This window comes from Mustelus asterias, chromosome 14, assembly GCF_964213995.1.
Source record: "Mustelus asterias chromosome 14, sMusAst1.hap1.1, whole genome shotgun sequence".
In the NCBI taxonomy this organism is placed as follows: domain Eukaryota; kingdom Metazoa; phylum Chordata; class Chondrichthyes; order Carcharhiniformes; family Triakidae; genus Mustelus; species Mustelus asterias.
This window is the reverse complement of record NC_135814.1, coordinates 47,442,752-47,463,010: the sequence shown is the minus strand read 5'-3', so window position 1 is coordinate 47,463,010 and position 20,259 is coordinate 47,442,752.

Here is a 20,259-nt window from a genome sequence, read left to right as displayed (position 1 = left end):
ATCTTATTGTGGAACAGATGGGTAAGAGGAACAGGAAATGCAGGAATGCAGAGTTCCCCCAGAGTTATTCATTCATGGGACATGGGCGTCGCTGGCTGGCCAGCATTTATTGTCCATCACGAGATGCCCTTGGAGGTCAGTTCAGAGTCAACCACATTGCTGTGGCTCTGGAATCACATGTAGGTCAGACCAGGTAAGGATGGCAGATTCCTTTCCCTGAAGGACATTAATGAACTCGATGAGTTTTTAACAACAATCAACAAAGGTTTCATGGTCATCAGTAGATTCTTAATTCCAGATTTTTTTATTGAATTGAACCCAGGTCCCCAGAACATTAGCTGAGTTTCTGAATTAATAGCGATAATACCACAAGGCCATCACCTCCCCCACTTGTACTTTAGCTTCTCTGGGCAATACTTGACCTTGTCTCACAATATGCTCCAAATAAGTGACCTTAGCTTTGGCCAATTCACTTTTCACCAAATGGTATCACTAAATTAACTTTTTGCAATCTGTCAAACGGTGCACTCAGATTCTCCACATGCTTCTCCCATGTTTTACTGCAGATACCCAAATCATCGGTACACAGTTTTACAATCCTCCAATGACTTTGTTCAGTAATCTTTGAAATATATTCGGTGCCTTCCTCATTCCAAACGGCATAATTTTACATTGATACAATCCATCAGGGGTTACCAATGCAGATATTTCCTTCACTTGATCTGTTAACAGAACCTGCCAATAACTCTTTAGCAAGTCAATCTTACTCACAAAGTCTACATTTCTAATTTTATCAATGCAATCTTCTAACTGTGGAATTAGATATGCATCTGTTTTTGTCACATCATTCACTTTCCTATAGTCAATATAAAATCATTCTGATCTGTGTGGTTTTGGCACCATCACCACTGGTGAACTTCAGCTACTGACTTGGTTCAGTGATATCATTCCCCAGCAAAAATGTAACCCTCATCCTACTTGAGCCGGTTACTTTGGGTTAAGTCTGTAGGATGTTGTTTGAAAGTTCGACCATTTCCTACATCAACATTAAGTATAGCTAAAGAAGCTTTACAGAAACATAGAAGGGAGGAGCATGAGGAGGCCATTTGGCCCTTCGAGCCTGCTCTGCCATTCATTACGATCATGACTCAATAGTCTCATCCTGTTTTCTCCCCATAACCTTTGATCCCATTCGCCCCAAGTGCTATATCTAGCCACCTCTTGAATACATTCAATGTTTTGGCATCAACTACTTCCTGCGATAGTGAATTCCACAGGCTCACCACTCTTCGGGTGAAGAAATGTCTCCTCACCTCCGTCCTACATGGTCTACCCTGAATCTTCAGACTGTGACCTCTCGTTCCGGACTCCCCTACCATTGGGAACATCCTCCCTGCATCTACCCTGTCTAGTCCTATTAGAATTTTATAAGTCTCTATGAGATCCCCCCCCCCCCCCCGCCCCCCCATTCACCTGAACTCCAGTGAAAACGATCCTAACCTAGTCAGTTTTTCCTCATACATAAGTCCCACCATCCCCAGAATCAGCTGGTAAACTTTCGCTGCGTGCCCTTGAGACCATGAACATCCTTCCTCGGAAAAGGAGACCAAAATTGCACACAATACTCTAGGTGTGGCCTCACCAAGGCCCTGTATAATTGCAACAACACATCCCTGCTCCTGTACTCGAAACCTCTCGCAATGAAGGCCAACATGCCATTTGCCTTCTTTACCGCCTGCTGCACCTGCATGTTTACCTTCAGTGACTGGTGCACAAGGACACCCAGGCCCCACTGCACACTCCCCTCTCCCAATTTACAGCCATTCAGGTAGTAATCTGCCTTCTTGTTTTTTCTTCCAAAGTGAATAACCTCACATTTATCCAAATTATACTGCATCTACCATTGATTTGCCCATTCCTCCCCCTGGCTTGTCCATACATATTGACTCATTTACTTTCAATAGTTTGAATATGTGACCCTAACATTTCCAGGTGTATCTTATCCAAATTTTTCAACACCTCTATATTATCCAATCAGTTTACAGAGTATCAACTTTAGGATTTTCAACTTCTGATTTCTCATTGGAATCCCCTGATGCATTCACCGCACTCTTTACCCTACTACTACTGTGAGTATATTTTCTCCTGATCAGCCTCTCTATCATCATATTGTTTCAGCATAGTAACTTTGATTTTTTTGATCTACAAATGACCTGCCAATGGAATTTCATGTGCAACTCGTAAAATGTTCCTACGATAACCATGACGGACCAAAATCTGAAAGATGACTGTCCACTCCTCATCTGCTGTTGGTCTCCATTTCCTCATCAATATATCATCCTTTAAGCTCGAATACCTAGGAACCTTATCCGATTCTGCCTCAGAATATGCTATCCAAAACAGCTCCCGCAAACCAGCATCTGCCTCCTGGGCTTCAGTTAAAGAAGAGGAACAAACATGTCAGGCCCATCATTTTCAACATCTTTCTCCTTACTCCTCAAGAGTAGTCAAAGATAACTGGACCTGTAAAACATCCTCCTTCTCCAAGAATTCCTCTTCTTCCTGCCTATTCTTATTAGCCTGAGACCTGGTTATCACACAGTCTGGAAACAATCCAGGATGTTCTTCCTGCAACATCTCAGTACCTCTTACTTTCACTAGCAACACTCTCAGAGAGGCCGCGTTCTTGAACCTTCCAGATCATTTACTGGTATACAATCTATGGGCAAACCGGGAATCATTCCAACAATAACATCCCCATCTGACGGAGGGTCATCCAGACTCGAAACGTTAGCTCTGTTCTCACTCCACAGATGCTGTCACACCTGCTGAGATTTTCCAGTATTTTCTGTTTTTGTCACCATTCAAGAAATGGCTCCTTAACTTAGCTCGGTGAAATGGAACAGATACGTAACTCCCTTGAATATCCCCAATTAAAATGTTCTCTTTTATCACCCCAGCTGGAAAACAAATTGTATTATTAGCGACCATCAATGATTGCATTGCCCCAGGATTCCTTAATATTTTAATTTGTTTGCCTATTTTATTGGAAGAAAAATTAAATACCTATTCCTAAGTAACAAAGGCTGCGATCCAGCAAAACATAAATGGACTTTTGGCAGGAATACCGGATAATCCCAGCCAAATCATTATAACCTTCTGTAACTTGTTTCACAGCATCTGTATTCAGTGAAGAATCCACCTGACAATCTTCAGGTGTCATACACACTGCTTTGGTCGGTTCTGAGAACTCACTTTGCTCTTGTACTATTGCCACTGGGTGGAATTTTATTATTTTTTGGTGAAGGCCGAGACTTTCCCAATTTTCTGATCCTACTGGCGACGTACCCTCACTATGGGTTTCCCAGTGGCGAGGGGAGGAATTGATGGGAAATCCCATTGACGGTGGCGGAACCAGCAGATCTCACTGCCAGACAACAGGACAGCGCCTCCCACTGTAATAAAGATGCCACGGGGATGCAAGAGAATTCCGCCCTAAATGTGATGCTAGTGTACCTTTAAGAATATTTTTTTTAAATCATGTTCTCTGCAATTATCATACCTTCATTTTTTTTTCATTATGGCACTGGTTGGCTAATGTAAGTCCTTTTATTGTTACTTCAATGGTTTAAATGGGGTTTTGTTTATTTTTACTCTGGGATCTTTTATGACTTTGCATTGTGAGGGGGAAGATTGATTGACTAGTCAAAATCAGGTGGTTCCTCCCCAGGAAAAAATCTAAGGATTCATTTTCAGTTTTAGTTTAGAAGGGAGTGGACATCAGACTGAAAGCAGTGTCTTTCTCTCTCTCTCTCTCTCTCTCTCCCTGATATTGGAAATTCTGCGGGTTAGCTGAAAGCAAGGCTTCTTACCTTCCTGGAGTGGAAAGTCTGCTGTTAGTGGTTGGCTTACCCAGAGTCTCTCTCCCTGGTGTTCTCGGAAGCTGTTCTGACTTCAAACTGTTCTGGGTGTATCCTGAGGGCTGCTAGGAGTTACAAGGCTGAGAAGTCAGGGTTTCAATTCTCCAACCAAAGGACTGAAGCTGCTTTGGCTCCAAGCTTGTCTGTGTGTGCCTCAAGAGAATTGCAGCATTCAACTAAAGGTCTAAATTCCAGTATCACGTGAGCATTAGTCTTTGCTATGTTAAAACCTGTTGCAAAGGTTTTGTTTATGGGATCTGTTTTGGTGGAATGGTGTTTAGCTGTTAAGGTTGATACTATATCATGATTGTTTTTCTTCTTGTTTGTAATTGGTATAAGGTATTGCTAATTTTCTTTCCATACATGTTAACTGTATTCTTAAATAAACTTTGTTTGATAAAAGCTCCCTAGTGGTACATTTGAATCATACCTGAAATGAAATATCTCTTGCTCACCCTAGCCAAATTCAAAGTGCAAAACTTATGATCCAGCCAGACTTCATAAAACACTTTGGAGTTTCTGACCTGAATTCTCACGAAAGTATCAACTCAGGTAGGAAAAGTGGCTTGCAGCCCATCGGCTAAACAGTCAGCCATGGGAAAGTGTGAGGTTATGCATTTTGGTAGGAAGAATAGAGGCAGTAGACTTTTTTCTAAATGGGCAGAGAATTCTGAAATCGCAAGCGCAAAGGGACTTAGGATTTCTAGTTCAGGATTCTCTGAAAGTTAACTTGCAAGTTAAGTTGATGGTTAGGAAGGCAAATGCAATGTTAGCATTCATTTTGAGAGGATTAGAATACAAAAGCAGGGATGTACTGCTGAGGCTTTATATGGCTCTGGTCCGACCATATTTGGAACATTGTGAGCAATTTTGGGCCCCATATCTAAGGAAGGATGTGCTGGCCTTGGAAGGGTCCAGTGGAGATTCACAAGAATGATCCCGGGAATGAAATGCTTGACCTGTGAGGACTGTTTGAGGCCTCTGGGTCTGTATTCAATGGAGTTTGGAAGGATGAGGAGGGATCTAATTGAAACTTACAAAATACTGAAAGGCCTGGATAGAGTGGCCGTGAAGAAGATGTTTCCATCAGTAGGAGAGACTGGGATCTGAGGGCACAGCATCAGAGTAAAGGGGCAGCCCTTTAGAAATGAGATGAGGAGGGATTTCTTCAGCCAGAGGGTGGCGAATCTATGGAATTCATTGCCACAGAAGACTGTGGAGGCCTGGTCATTGAGTATATTTAAGACAGAGATAGATAGGCTCTTGATTGGTAAGGGGATCAAACGTTAAAGGGAAAGGGAGGAGAATGGGGTTCAGAAATATATCAGTCATGATTGAATGGCGAAGAAGACTTGATGGGCCAAACAGCCGAGTTCTGCTCCTCTATCTTATGGTCCTTTCTCTGTAGCCATTAGGATCCTAGTATGCAGGCCACGAGGTCTTGGGGATTTATCAGCCTTCCCCACTACAAATACCCTGGACATTGTGATTATTTTAAGTTCCACCCTTTTTCCCTTGTTTATCAAATATCTTTGGGACATCATCATAGAATCATAGAATCCCTACAGTACAGAAAGAGGCCATTCGGCCCATCGAGTCTGCACCGACCACAATCCCACCCAGGCCCTACCCCCATATCCCTACATATTTTACCCACTAATCCCTCTAACCTACGCATCTCAGGACACTAAGGGGCAATTTTAGCATGGCCAATCAACCTAACCCGCACATCTTTGGACTGTGGGAGGAAACCGGAACACCCGGAGGAAACCCACGCAGACACGAGGAGAATGTGCAAACTCCATACAGACAGTGACCCAAGCTGGGAATCGAACCCAGGTCCCTGGAGCTGTGAAGCAGCAGTGCTAACCACTGTGCTACCGCGCCGCCCACTATTTTTGTGTCTTGCACAGTTATGAGTGACATGATATTTCCACCATTTCATTGTTACCCATTATTACTTCTTTGGATTCACAGTCTAGAGGACTACACTCATTTGAGGTTACACTTTTTCTTTTTAAATACTTGTGTAGAAACTTTTACTATCTGTTTTTATATTTCTAGCTAGTTTTTCCTCGTACTCTCTGAATGCTGGAACATCGGACTTGGAGCAGGATAGACCATTCAGCCCTTTGAGGCTGCTCCAATTTCAATTAGATCATGGCCGATCTGGTTGTAGTCGCAACTCCACTTCCCTGTCTGCCTCCATAACCCTTAGCTCCCTTGTCTATCAAAAATCTATCAAAATCAGCCTCACATAAATTGAATGACCCAGCCTCCACTCCTTTCTGGGAAAGAGAATTCCACATTCTAACAACACTCAGAGAAAAAAAAGTCCACATTTCCATCTTAAAAGGGAGACCTCCAATTTCCTTTCATATTATATTAGTCATTGTTTGCTGTTTTAAAAAATCTATCCAATCTTCTGACTACCACTAATCTTTGCAGAATTGTACGGTTTTTATTTCAATTTAATACTGTCTTTGACTTCCTTTGTTAGCCAAAGTTTTCTCCTTTCCTAGAGTTTTTCTTCTTGTTAAAATGCATCTTGTTGAGAATTACAAAATATCTCCTTAAATGTCTAATACTACTTTTGGACTGTCCTATATTTTGACAGAATTTCCCAATTCATTTTGGTAAACCCTGTTTTCATTACCTTTTAATTGTCTTTATTTACGTTCGAAACACTAATCTCCGAGCCAGTCTTTTCACCTTCAAACTGATGAACTTCTGACCTCATATTATGCCATTGCTAAGACAGTCTATTTCTACCTCTGTAATAATGCCCAACTCCACCCTTGTCTCAGTTTACTGCTGAAACCCTCATTCATGCACTTGTTACCCTCAGACTCAACTGTTCCAAAGCATTGCTGGCTGGTTTCCTTTATATAGATTCCACTTTGTATAAACTTGAGCTCATCCAAATCTCTGCTGCCTGTGTCTTATCATGCAGAAAGTTCCATTCCCCATCCAGGATAATCCACCCAGGATTACAGGTATCTCCAGGACATACAACATTCCTTGGACTGCTATTCGCACTGTATCTGAGATCCACACTCAGTCCCATGCGCCTCTGTATGCACGCAGTTGATATCTCTCTTCAGCAACACTGACTCACCTATCTCAAAGCTACCCTTATCTCCAGTTTAATTGAATTCTTTATCTCATCCGATGCCTTAACAAGAAACTATTTTTCTTCCTTTCAGGTGTTAAGAAACGTAAGTTCCAACACTCATCAGTACCAACACCCATCCAGGGCCATCCTTCCTGTCCCATTCCTCAGACCCCATCCCTTCTAATCCCCGTCCTTGCCTAGTATTCACTATCTCCTCTGGCCTTCCCCTCTCTGAGGCTGTGCTCAGCAAAGGACTCAATCTACGCCCCAGCTCAATGTACTTTGGGCTCAATTCAGTTCTTCTCTGCCACCTTTGTCTCCATGCTCACTTCTTTGGATAGGAGTCCTTCCCCTGCTCAACAGATCCTTTCACCTGCCTCCAGTAATCTATCAGCACCTGGACCCTTCCCTCTAGCCTCTTACCTGCTCTTGATCTTTTCATTGAGAACTGTTGGCATGACGTCAGCCATCTAAACTTCTCACCCATCCCAACCTGTCTCCTTCTGTCCACTCTCTCAGGTCCAACACTGACTTTGTCATCAAACCCGTTGACAAGGGTGGGGCTGTTCTTGTCCAGTGTACTGACCTCTATCTCATAGAGACTGAGAGCCAACACTTGGACATTTCTTCCTACCTCACCCTGGACCATGATCCCAGCAACGAGCATCAAGCCATTGTTTCCAGGACTCTCACTGATCTCATCTCCATAGCTGGAGATCTTCCCTCCACAGCTTCCAAGCTCAGGCAGTCCACTCTACCTCCCTCCCAAAATCCAGAAACACGACTGCCCCAGTCAGCCCATCGTGTCAGCCTGTTCCTGCCCCACTGAACTCATTTCTTCCTATCCCGACTCCATCCTCTCTCCTCTTGTCCAATCTCTTCCCACCTACATTCGCTATTCCTACGATGCCCTACGCCAGATCAACACCTTCCAGTTCCCTGGTCCAAAGCGCTTCCTCTTTACCATAGATCAAAGAACAAAGAACAAAGAACAATACAGCACAGGAACAGGCCCTTCGGCCCTCCAAGCCCGCGCCGCTCCCCGGTCCAGGATTGAATCCTGAATCCAGGATCCCCGCCCAATTTTCCAGCCTATCTACATACCAATATCCTATCCACCGAGCTGTCCCTCACAGCTACGATGCTTTGTTCATTACAACCTATTAACTTACCCCCACCCCCCCATTCCAGACCATGTGATCTCCAGGGAGAGGCGAAAACCCAGAGTGAAAAACCCCAGGGCCAATATGGGGAAAAAAAATCTGGGAAATTCCTCTCCGACCCCCTGAGGCGATCGAAACGAGTCCAGGAGATCACAATGGCCCCGATCGGAAAATGCTTCCCAACCCTAGTCATTTCCACTTCCACGAACACCATATGAATTCCCTGCCCCCGAGACAGGTTCCCAACTATCCGCAGTCTCACTCTGTACTGGCACCAGCAAGATGATCGTAGAATGAAGCCTTGAAACGAGAAACCAGGAACAATTAGCCCGCGCCGCTCCCTGGTCCAAACTAGACCACTCTTTTGTATCCCTCCATTCCCACTCCGTTCATATAGCTGTCTAGATAAGTCTTAAACGTTCCCAGTGTGTCCGCCTCCACCACCTTGCCCGGCAACACATTCCAGGCCCCCACGACCCTCTGTGTGAAATATGTCCTTCTGATATCTGTGTTAAACCTCCCCCCCTTCACCTTGAACCTATGACCCCTCGTGAACGTCACCACCGACCCGGGGAAAAGCTTCCCACCGTTCACCCTATCTATGCCTTTCATAATTTTATACACCTCTATTAAGTCTCCCCTCATCCTCCGTCTTTCCAAGGAGAACAACCCCAATTTCCCCAATCTCTCCTCATAACCAAGCCCTTCCATACCAGGCAACATCCTGGTAAACCTCCTCTGTACTCTCTCCAAAGCCTCCACGTCCTTCTGGTAGTGTGGCGACCAGAACTGGACGCAGTATTCCAAATGCGGCCGAACCAACGTTCTATACATCTGCAACATCAGACCCCAACTTTTATACTCTATGCCCCGTCCTATAAAGGCAAGCATGCCATATGCCTTCTTCACCACCAGATGTCCAATTCCTCCACAACTCCATTCCCCACCAGGACGGTCTGAGGGCTCTCCACTTCTTCCTTGAACAGGGGTCTGAACAATCCCCTTCCACCACCACTCTCCTCCGTCTGGTTGAACTTGTCCTCTCACCGAACAATTTCTCCTTGAACTTACTTCACTTCCTCCAAATAAAGGGTGTGACTACGGGTACCCACATGTGTCCTAGTTCTGCCTGTCTCTTTATGGGGTATGTGGAATATTCCTTGCTCCAGTTCTACTCCGGCCCCCTCCCACAACTCTTTTATCGTACATTGATGATTGTTTCGGTGCTGCTTCATACTCTCGCCTGGACCTGGACACTCTGACCACAGACAGCAGGGAACTGCAGTAAGGAGGGCAATAGCTGCAAGAGGCCCAGCGAGGAATCCCAGGAATGGAGCTTTGGAGGCCCTCGTTTAAGCCGTGACAGGAGGAGCAAGATCCACTCCAGCCAACTCTACTATCAGTGGGAAGCGGTCTGAGGGTGTTTATTCCAGGAGTTCATCTCCCAAGGCATGGCTGTAAGAGTGAAAGGAATTCAATGACTTCACTAATGTTGTCAAGGTAATTGACAATTTGCACACAGCCAGGTCCCACAAACTATATTAAATTGTTGACTATCAATGACCCCAAGGATTAGGATGATGGGAGCAAAACAATCAGTGGGTAAATTGTTAGTCTGTGTTGGTAAAATACAGTTTAACAGGATAAACGACAACAATACTTCTGCGGACACTTGGGGATATCCAAACTTTAACCCCTATTAACTTCCAGCTAAATTTTCTGGATTTAGATAAACGAGGAGTCTCCATATGAGGAGAGAATGTGCACTTTATATCAGGCAAACAGAAGGCCTACTTAAGTGGATTTCTCAGCAGTTTGATTTGGAGGCTCTTAAGCATGGCAATAGATTTCGACATGCAACAGAGGCCCAGCTGACCAAACAAACAAATCTTTAACAAATTGACAGAAAATGGAGATTTTCAACATATCTACTTTAGATTGGATTCAAATTCAGGACTCAGGAGTTGAACAGGCGTTATTCCAGCATTTAATCTAATCAATATGTAACAGATTGATTTTCATTTTTAACTGCCGTGGCAATCTCAACTATTTTGTCTATGTTGTAACAACCCAAAAGAAATTGTGAAAAGATTGCACATTTTATATCTGATTAGAATGTTTAATAATTCAAGAATATCATTTTTAATGGTAGATTTTAGTAATTACATGTAATTTTGATTGTTAAATATTATACATGACTAAACCTTGCGTGATTAGAGGCATGCTCAGGTCAGCTGAGTGCAACATGTCAGGGCAAGTCCCATCTTCAATATCTGGTTGCATGGAACTTGTTAACTATTCGAGGCCTGGTCATCATTTCAGCTATTGCAATGCATATCTTTTTCTCTCCTGCATCGCTACAAAATTGCTTTAAATTTTTAATGAACAAATTGATCAAATGGAATTATAGAAATAATCTAAGATGCAGAATAGTTTGTTGTTTCATCTTCTTTTCTGAGGACATTTAGAGGAAACGTTTTTGATTTTGTAGAAACATAGAAAATAGAAGCAGGAGGAGGCCATTCAGCCCTACGAGCCTGCTCCATCATTCATTTTGATCATGGCTGATCATCAAATTCAATATCCTGATCCCACCTTCCCCGCATATCCCTTGATCCCTTTAGCCCTGAGAGATATATCTAATTTCTTCTTGTAATTGAAATTCTATTACGGTCATCAAAGGGTTAAAGTTCCAAATCTGTTCCCTATGATTTGATTTGCTAACTGATTGAATCGCAGGAATAGTCACTTATTTAACCTCATAAAGTGTCGAGTAAATATAATTTCTACAGCTGGCATGGAGAGATCCTCAGTCCAGATAAATCAATGTTATTACATTGCAGCAAGATACAAAACATATCTAACTGCAGCATGATTGCACTTTGTCTGTAGCTGCGTTTCTCACTCAGGGCAAAAGAGAAAGAAAGGGAGCAGCATGGAACCACAGGTTATCACGTCTGCCAGGGGCACACAGCATTTACCTTGGTACTACATCCTCAAACCAAACTCACAATAAAATTCATCACACGCTGAAATAATTTCTGACACTTTGACAAACAATTATTTTGGGCGGTGCATATAATTATGAAATGATTCTGGATTGAAAAACTAAGCAAAAAATATTTGATCTACCAGGCAAAACTGTGGTCAGCAGAAATACAATGCAGTATGCACAACTCACAATGTGCAAAAAAAGACCATAAAATATCGAAGTAACGTTCCACTTTCATTTATAAACATACAAGTCAGAAAAGCTGTATAAAATCATATATGAGGCAGACCACAGATCTTGCCACAATGTGAAATTTGCTTTCCTTGAGTGATAAATGTTGCCTGCAATGCCCTCTGCGAACTTGGAGCCAGACTTGGCCATGCTCCTTGACAGTGACAGGAGGTTGTCTGGCAGAACAGCCAATACAGCTTGGTGTGCATCCTCATCAATATTCTCCTGTATGACACCCTATCGAGGCCATCCTCTGAGCCCCCTGTGGGTCTGCAAATTTACCCTCTAGTCAGCTGGCACAAAAACTGTCCTTTCCCTCCAGCCTGGCTGTAGCCCACTCATACCCGGTAGCTTATCATATACAGATCTCAACTCCATACCTGCATCCTAGGTACGTGCAGTGCCAGTATCTGAGCAGGTGACTGTGAGAATCAGCATAAATGCCACAGTATTGCCCTCCCTCTTGCTCCTGGGTATGCCGCACATGGCCATGCAGGCAGCACTTTTTGGGGATATGAATGCAGTAGATCAGAAAAGGTAAGGTTGGTGTGAGGGAAGATAAATGGGGGTGATTCTCTGACCTCGCCGCACCTGTAGCAGATCGCGCTGATCCCAGGAAATAGCGTGTGGCCTGAAAAGCAGTTTTGCACCTGGCACCAAACAATTTGCGATTCTCCCGGCCCCTTTCTAATGGCGTTTACCGGATCACACCCGGAAAGGACGCAAGGGTGATTAGCATATTTAAAGTAGCATTTAAATATACATAGGCTGTTCAAATCCCAGTGCATGGAATTATCTGGCCTTCGGAAGCAGCACGAGAATGGCACAATTCACTACTGGTCTGCACTAGTGGAGACCTGGGGTGGGCAATGCCCACTTGGCACACTGACGGTGCCCAACTGGCAGACCAGCAGTGCTGGCGGTGGCCACCAGACAGCCATTTGGGCATCACCAGTGTGCCAGGGGCAGTGCCGAGGGGATGGGGCTTGAATGGGGGCTTTGACAGGAGAGCTGTTTGTGGAGGGGGGCCTGACAAGGGGTGTTACGCTGGGGATGTTGCTCGGGCTTGATCATGATGAGGGTGCATGTCAGGGGCCTTGAGGGGGGGTTATGTCAGGAGTCAAGCGGGGGGACCCATCGGGAGGAACCCGATACCCTGCTGCTGGCGACCCATGTTAGGGAGGGGTTGGGGGGACATACCACCAATGAGGTGGGTTGTGGAGGGTCCCGATGTCTGTGGGAGGAGGGAGGGGTCTCCAAGTGCACTGTGAGATTGGAGTGCTCTTGCGAAGCGGCACCTCAGCGCTCTGGAGCCTGGCTCAGCAGCATGTTTAGACCCCACCCCACCAGTACAATTCCAAACTCAGCAAAGAAAATGATTGAGTGTGGGAGGATTGTGGTGTGGAGCATACCTGAGACTGATGCAGATCAATCCTGTTCGTTTGCCATTATGACACTTTGGACGGGATATCCCAGCCGCCCCAAAACGATTAAGTTCTGCCCGAGGTCAACAGACCTTTGCACTGTCTGCTCCCTGCCCGCTACGATGCCCACAGTGGGTGGGACAGGAAAACTCCCTCCTTCGAAAGGTTTTGGGAGAATTCCGCCCATGGTCACATGGTCAGCTGCTTTCACATTATGCCTGATAGCTGGAAGCAGGTGAGCTGGGAACTGAGAAGAGATATAAGGCAATCTCTGATCGAGCACAGTGGCACCACGGTGGCACAGTGGTTAGCACTGCTGCCTCACAGTGCCAGGGACCGAGGTTCAATTCCCAGTCACTGTCTGTATGGAATTTGCACATTCTCCCCGTGTCTGCGTGGGTTTCCTCCGGGTGCTCCGGTTTCCTCCCACAGTCCAAAGATGTGTGGGTTAGGTGGATTCGCCATGCTAAATTGCCCCTTCATGTCAGGGGGACTAGCTAGGGTAAATGCATGGGGTATGGGAATAGGGCCTGGGTGAGATTGTGGTCGATGCAGACTCGAAGGGCCGAAAGGCCCCCTGCTGCACAGTAGGATCCTATGATTCTAGAACAATCTTAGTTACTGCTGTCCCCATAATGTAGACATCTCCTCTGTAAGGTTCAGGAGATGCAAATGATCTTGTTCCCTGCTAGTTCTATATTGCTCTGAACAGTTATTAGTGACCTTGTCCTGTGAAGGAGAAAGCAGATTGTCAGTAATTGAACTGCATTGTGTCAGGGTAATGTGTTTTCCACAACTGAATAATTGGAAATATTTGGAAGCAGCAGGAGGTGGGCATGCGGCTGGCATCACTGACATCTGTGTGAGACTGTGCTGAAATATCCGGATGTTAGACATGAGTCTGGAGTGCCTGGGCTGCTGATGGCTGAGTTATGGTGATGTGTTAAGCGGTGTGAGATTTGATGGAACAGTGGGTATGAGATATCATGTGAAGATTCACTAACTGATCTTGACCGGCTGCATCAGCTCATTAAACTCCTTGTGGGACTGCTACTAGGTCAACTATGCTCCCCGTCCCTTTGGAGGGCAGTCTTTCAGGGCCTCCTTCCATCCCCATGGAAATAGGAAATCTCTCCGCTTGTCCACCTCCAGTAAGACATCTATAACCTCGGAGCCCTCTCTCGTCTCTGACTCTCTATTTGTGCAGCTCTTATATTTAGTTAGTTTCAGTATGGGCAGTCGGCAGCAACTCCCTTAGACTTAGTACAGCTCCCCCTTCAGAAGCTGACTACCTGTAAGAGGAACCGGATAGCTGCACTACATGAGATTAGTGCGCACTGCTCGACACTCAACTGAGTGTTCAGGTCATTCCATGGCAGCTGGTGGAATTTAAATTCAGTGAATAAAATCTGGAATTGAAAGCTAATCTCAATAACTGTGTCAGAAAAAACAATCTGGTTCACTAATTATCAGGAAGGAAATCTGCCACCCTTCCCTGGCCTGGCCTACATGTGACTCCAGATCCACAGCAAAATGGGGCTGAATAAAATGCTGTGAAAATGGGAACGTTATATGTGCATGCTGACGTATTATCGGGCGCAATGATGCTTGGTCACACTCCCAATATCATCACGCCCAATTTGGATATTACGTTAGGTGGGTGGGGCAAGAGATCAGGAGCCCGCCCACGTTATTTAAATTTTATTAAATGGGATCATTAATCACCCAATTGACAGCAATAATATGCGGTGTGAGCAATAAAACGTTTGCGGCGTGTTTTTCACACCAGGTGGGTTTCTCAGTTTTTTTTTATCAGGCTGCTTGTGAGGGCAGCTTTAAATTCTCCAGCTCTGGGTTTTAACTAGCTGCACATGCAATTGTGAAGTGCCTTCACCAGGTATTGTCTACCTTTGTCCCAATGCATTAGTCCCTGCTGTAGTCTCTGCACTGGTGCTTGAAGCAGAAAGAGGCCATGATAGTGCTTTTTCCAAGGTTTCTTCCTAATCCTTGGAGGGAAATAATAGGTTGGCATCCACATCTTGATCTATGGAAGAGACTTCTCCTGTATAAGAGAGAGAAGAGGGTGTCTTACTTGGCTTTCCAAACCCTTCAACAGCTCTGCAAGATCACAATGCACAGTGCCATTGTAGGCATGTGCAATATGAGCTATGACACAATGCAAACACTATACAAACTTGCAGCAACATCATGAACTTTCCACGAGGAAGCTTCCATGGCTTTTAGTGGCACTATGATAATTTTAACATTCACTGAATCATGCCAAGCATTAATCCACCTTCCACCTGCCCTATCCCCTTTTGTCCCAGTTTGAGCCATTTGCTCTCTCACGAGACCCACGCCTTCCTTCAATCTCGCCTCTGCCAATTGAGCAACAGGATTCAAGTGAGGAGAGCAGGAGAACGACCTCCTCTTGCGGCATTAGGTTTGCAAATTCAGGGACACCACCTCCAGTCAGCATCTCTCCCTGGCCACCACCTCCAGTCAGCATCTCTCCCTGGCATTGCGGACATGCTTCTCCTGAAAGTAGCTGAAACATTGCAATGACTAACAATATTAGGTTAATTGATGCCATCCTGCCTATGCATGATCAACACAATGCTCATCAGACAAGAAACTGACCACCTTCATCATCAGTCCTTGCTACCCATCCTGCTGACCCAAAGTGAAAAGCGCACAGTGTCACGATGGCAGAAAATAGCGACTGAGTGAAATCTACTTATAACTTCACCAGCAAACCAGAAAACATATCAAACTGCTCAAAGAAGACCTGTTTTTTTTAAATACAAAAAAAGACTTTGACCAAAAATGGCTGCCATGGGTCACTTGATGTCTGATATTGTAAACTTACCATTTTTCTGGAAGTTTCCTGCATGGGATTGCACACCTCAGAGTGTCAAAGTCCACTTTAAAAAGAAGCTTCTTGAAAAGAAGGCACTCAGAATGCAATGGGCTGAACGTTAATCAACTGTAATTCTGTAACTCAAGACAATTGGAATGTTAACCAGCCAGATACCCAACACACATTGAAGACACCCTGTGGAGGTTGAAATAACCTCATCTCCTATTAGCTTCTACTAACTTGAAACGTGTCAAATGATTCTGAGATCAAAATGTGATTAGTTGTTTGACAACAATTAATGCAAGACATGTTAATCAAATTCCTTTGACAGAAAGCTTAGGAATTGGTTGTGCCTAGCCATAAACAAAGAGAAAAGTTTAAAGTTTATTTATTAGTGTCACAATAGGCTTACATTAACACTGCTATGAAGTTACTCCCCTAATCACCACAATCCAGCACATGTTTGGGTACACTGAGGGAGAATTTAACATGGCCAATGCACCTAACTAGTGCGTTTTTCAGACTGAGGGAGGAAACCGGAGCACCCGATAGAAACCCATGCAGACACAGGGAGAATATGCAGACTCTGCACAAGTGACCCAAGCCGGGAATCGAACCTGAGTCCCTGGCACTGTGAGGCAGCAGTGCTAACCACAGTCCAACCCACAAAATCAAGGAGGTAACCTGGAAACACAGATGAAGGGTGCTTTATGGAATCTCTCTCTCTCCCTCTGAAGTTAAGATTGATTCTAGTATCATGCTGCTTTGGACTTCTGAACGCCTCTGAACTCTGCAGCATTCTCAAGGCTTCCCTGTAGTTTCCGGGTACAAGAATACACATTGTGAGGACTTACTCATCCTAGCCAGCCTAGGAGGTTATTGAGCCTCTTCTGGCATTGCTTCTTAGCAGCCTCGTGCTGCTGACCTCCACTTAAACCTCCTCCCAGACTGCACATTTGACTGAAAGAACTCTCCCCTTCTTGTCAACTGGCATTAACTGCTCACATCTTGTAGATACAGCCTGGAGGAGGGTGCAGAGAAAATCATCATCAATTTTCGGAGCTGCTTTGGTCCTTTTTCCCTGTCACTCCTCTTGCTCCCTTGCCTCAGACATCAATGGAGGGAAACATGCTATAACTAGACAGCTCCTCTGTGATAAGATCTTGAAAACGTGTTCAAATTGATCCCACCTGTGCTCAGTGGCAAGAAACAAGTTAGAGTCTCGCAATTTCAGAGAAATATTTAAAACATTTACACTTACCTTAAACCAGACTTAATATTATATCCTCTTAAATAATGTGTACAATGCACACATTTGCAGAGTAACCTGACATTGCCCCATGCCAGGTGACCCTTTAAATGACTGGCCATGACCCCTTCCAGGTCACGGCCAACAACCCTGGATACCAGAAACCCACCCTCCGGGCCAATTTTGTGTAATTGCTGTTTTACATAATGTTCACAAATGGCGGGGGTGGGAGTTGGAAGGTCATCCACTTCTGGGTGTGGGTCCTGCCCATCGTACCTAACCATATGATTCATCCTGTAGTTGACTCTCAACTGCCCTCTGAAATGGCCGAGTAAGCCAATTTCAAGGGCAATTAAGAATAGAATCATAGAAACCCTACAGTGCAGAATGAGGCCATCTGGCCCATCGAGTCTGCACCGACCACAATCCCACCCAGGTCCTACCCCCATATCCCTACACGTTTACCCGTTAAGAATGGGTAACCAATGCTGGCCTTGCCAGTGATGCCCACATCCCATGAAAGGAAAAATAAAAAAATCATCTTCAGCTAAAAAATACTTTGCACATTAAATTGCTGGAAGTGTGGGTTTATAATGGGGCACCTTGGTGAGTGGTGGAGCTTATCTGCTTAGCTAAAGAGGTTTAAGAGTGGAGAGGAATGACAGGAAAGGAATTAGGGGGTGAATCATTGTCAAATTAGGTGCAGGAAGAGAATTAAAGGGAGAGAAAGAAAGATTGGATTTAAAGAGATAGAGAAAAGTATAAGAAACAGAAAGGAAAACTTAGGAAAAAGCGAAAAAATATGATGTTAGTTTCAAAATGTTTAAACATTTCTCTAAGAACAAGTTACCGCCTGCAGGAATGAGACTAAACACTTCTGTAATCATGTGTAGGTAGGCATCACTGGCTAGGCCAGCATTTGAACTGCCCTTAAGAAGATGTAGTGAGCCGCCTTCTTGATCCATTGCAATCTATTGTCCTCTTTTTGGGCCAGAGAGCTTGAGCAGCATTGCAGGAACTTAGATATCATCAGTAAAATGGTCCTCTCCCAGCCCTGAGCTTCTGAAGCAAGGTTAATTTGTTTTAACTGCACAAATGCAACAATTTCTTGAAGCTCATGGGGAAGTTGTCAACAGGCTCCCATTATCACGGGCTAATGATGATGCTGTGAAAATCATCCAGCAATATGTAGTGAATCACACCTCATGGTGTTTCACTTTCTTGTCACAAACTGCTGACTTATTTATGCATTCCTAATAGCATGCACATTAAACTCGCAGTTATTTCCACAGCAAATTCTGGCCCAATATGTTACAAGTTCAGACTTAGGCCAAAGGTTAAATCAGCTTGACTAACATTTATAATTTAGATAAGCAGGGTGACATGTGGATTAGTGTTAATGTTTACAGCACATAGGTACATGTCCTTGTAACGCCTTTTGATCAATAAATATTTCATGACACAGAAATGATGTAAATGGTGTCAAATGACCCCAGTTTACCCCAAAATTTTATTTCATTAATTTTAGTTTGTGTCGCATTAACATCCCCTTGGATTGAAAGATAACAAACATAACCTTGTTATTCAAGCAAGTGGGGAGAGAGAAAGCAGGGAACTGTATCAGTGGTTGGGAAATGCTAAAATCTATCATTAGGGACATGATAACAGGGCACTTAGAAAATCATAATATGATTTAACAGAGTCAGCAAGGATTTATATAAAGGAAACCATGTTTGACAAATCTGTTAGGGTTTTTTGAAGTTGTAATGAATAGTGTAGTTAAGAGGGAATCAATGGATGTCGTGAATATGGATTTTCAATAAGATGCCTCAATCAAGGTTATTACTCAAAATTATGACTCTTGGGTTTTGGGGTAATATCTTAGCATGGATTGTGGATTGGTTAACAGAGAGAAAAACGGAGAGTAAGGACAAAGGGGTGACTTTTAGGATGGCAACCTGCAACTTGTGGCGTCCCACAAGGATCAGTGCTTAGACCTTAGCTGTTTACAATCTATATCAATGGCTCAGATGAGGAAATCATCTTTGCTAACAATACAAAGTTAGGAGGGAAATTTAGTACAAGGAGAATATAAGGAGATTGCAAAAGGATTTAGATGGTTTAAGTGAGTGGGCAAGAATGTGGCAGATATAATGTAATGTGGAGAAATATGAAGTTATCTACTTGGCTAGGAAATTTGAAAAGTTGAAAGATTTTTGAATGGTGAGATTTTGGTACCTGTTGATATTCAATGGGACCTGGGTGTCCTTGTACACAAATCTCAAAAAATTAACATATCGATACAGTAATCAATTAGGAAAGCAAATGGTACGTTAGCATTTGTAACAGAGGGATCAAAGTCCAAGAGTAAAGAAGTCACACTGCAATTAATAAGACATTGCTGAGACTATAGTCCTAGCCTACTTGGCTAAGGAAGAATAGATTCTCCTTGGAGGAAATGCTATGAAACTTCATTAAACTGATTATTACATACGAACATACAAATTTGGAGCTGGAGTAGGCCACTCAGCCCTTGAGCTTGCTCCACCATTCAATAAGATCATGGCTGGTCTGCTTGTAATTTTAACCCCAACATTCCTGCCTGCTGACAACCTTTCAGCCTCTTGTTAATCAAGACTCTATCTAGCTGTGCCTGAAAAATATTCAAAGATTCTGCTTCCACTGTCTATGAGAAAAAGAAACCCAGAGACTCATCAATCTCCGAGATAAAAAAATTCTCCTCATATATGTCTTAAACAGTGACCCCTAGTTCTAGATTCTTCGACAAGATTAAATATCCTATCCACATCCACCCTGTCAATACGCTCCCAGAATCTTAACATTTTTGATCAGGTCACCTCTTACTCTTCTAAACTCTGGTGGATACAAACCTATGGGGCGATTCTCTCCCAAAAATTCTAACTGTTGAATTTGTGAGAAAACTGGAGTAATTCACGCTGTTTTTTTCAGTGGGAGTTCACACTAGAATCTCCCACACTCTGTGCAATGCAGAGGTCACCAGCGTGAATATAATTAAACCTGAGGGGGCAGGGACTATTCCCACCCAGGAGGCTAAAACAGCAGGCCTCTGAGCATGAGCAGTGGCCCCGAAGCATCACTCTCTCATTTGCTGGCCAGCTCAATCGTTGGCCAGCCCAGGACCCCCACAGTGAGCCCCCCCAACCTCCCCATGGCCTGATCACGCCCTCCCCCGTCCATTCATGGGCCAGACCTGAACCCCACCATCCCAGCCTGCCTAGATCTCCAGCCACCCCCCCCCAAGCAGTGACAATGCCCCCCCATAT